General features: G+C 38.5%; 1 pseudogene; it reads left to right on the top strand.

The window, feature by feature from the left end:
* The first annotated feature begins 244 nt into the window (after window positions 1-244).
* LOC143668210 (dual specificity protein phosphatase 12 pseudogene) lies at window positions 245-1,097 on the top strand (annotated as a pseudogene).
* Window positions 1,098-1,698: the final 601 nt, after the last annotated feature.

Raw genomic sequence — 1,698 nt, 5'->3', positions numbered from 1 at the left:
TTTGAGATGACTCACTGAACTTCTCTGTATTTATTACCTCATTGGTGAAAGCAAGGCATACTAAAACCAAATAAGCTTTTTTTGCAAATTTGCCTGCAAAACTTAGACAAGTAATCCATGAAAAATATCAGTGCTAGTGAATTTGTTTTCTCTAGAGAGTATTTAAGAAAACATGGGCTTAGTGCTGGAGCCGTGGAGGCCACTCCAGAGACAGAGTGCTAGTGAGGCCAACCCTGTTTAGCTGATGCGGCAAGTGCAGCCAAGGTTCTACCTGGTTGAGGTCGTGGCCACTGCCATGCTGGACCACCTGAGGAAGGTGGGCATCATGGCCATGCTAATGGTGGACTTGGATGGGCCAGCTTCACAATAGAGACTGGGGTCAATGGTCTGGGATGTCTTTTCAAGTCAGTGCTGGACAAACCTGTGGCCAACTTCCTCAGTCACCTAGACTGATGCATGGCCTTATAGTGTTGGTGCATTTCCATTCAGGAGTCAGTAGAAGTGTAGTGAAAACCTCCAGACTGTTAAACTGGAAGCTAAGATGAATGAGGGTTTGAGTGGCAAATGGGATAGAAGTGGATACCTCTAGTGCATTTATAAGCAATACTAGTTTCCAAAAGTTTACAAAGAAATATCCAAAATTACAAAATTTAACTCAGGAAGTCTTTGTGTTGACTCAGCCACCACTTCACAATGATTGAAAAGATTAGATTCTCTACAAGTGTAGAGAGTACAGGAAATCCTTATTTTGAAATTCTAGCATTTTGGATCATAATGAAGTAAGTTGTCCTGTCATCTTTACCCATAAGAGGAAACATCATCTTTTATGCCTACAACAGAGAGTCAGGCTCAATGTACATCTTGTTTCATTGAACCTTACAGTGGATGGAATCTGCTTTTTTAGGAGTGGTGGATACATAGCTTCTTTGCCTCACCTGCAATGCAAAGTTAGGCTCCTTTAATCGGGTTGGTGAATAGTGCTTCCATGGTAGATGGATAACACCTGCTTTCAAGTACATTAGGATAGAGTGGATGAAATGAAAATGCTGCCAGTTCTAGGATCAAAACCAAGAAAAACACAAACATGTGATATTTAATAGCTTGGAAAGAAGTTTATTGACGATATATGCCATCGTTGCCTATTGCAATGATGATAAATTTATGACAAATTGTCTAGTTCTTAGGCCATCAGCATTTCATCTGGAATGTGAGAAGATAAAAGTCACTTGATGTGACTTGGAAGTTATGTTTGTTAGGCTACTATATCATATGGATAGAGTACTTTATATGGAAATCAAGCATGTAAATTTTATTTCATTTGATATTAGAATCTTCTATAGCCTAGATATTTTCTTTGTTTCATATATTTTAAAAACTTCTGGTTTTGGGAATGTTAGTTATACAATCTTAAGTTCTGGATGGATAAAATCATGTACAAAAATTGGTGACTGTCATGTTTTAAAAGATATTCTTTTACTTCCAGAAATGTAAAGCAAATTCATTTGGTCATATATAAATACATATATTTTTTCAGGGGGGGTGGATGGGCAGGCACCATGAATTGAACCTGGGTCTCCGGCATAGCAGGCAAGAATTCTGCCACTGAGTCACAGTCACACCACCCCTGTTTGGACATATTTTGAAATTATTTCTCCCTCTCTCTTTCTAAAGGAACATTAGGAAATCTTAGTTTTTTGG

This window comes from Tamandua tetradactyla, chromosome 24 (genome assembly GCF_023851605.1).
Source record: "Tamandua tetradactyla isolate mTamTet1 chromosome 24, mTamTet1.pri, whole genome shotgun sequence".
Lineage (NCBI taxonomy): Eukaryota > Metazoa > Chordata > Mammalia > Pilosa > Myrmecophagidae > Tamandua > Tamandua tetradactyla.
This window is presented reverse-complemented; position numbering and strand designations above follow the sequence as displayed.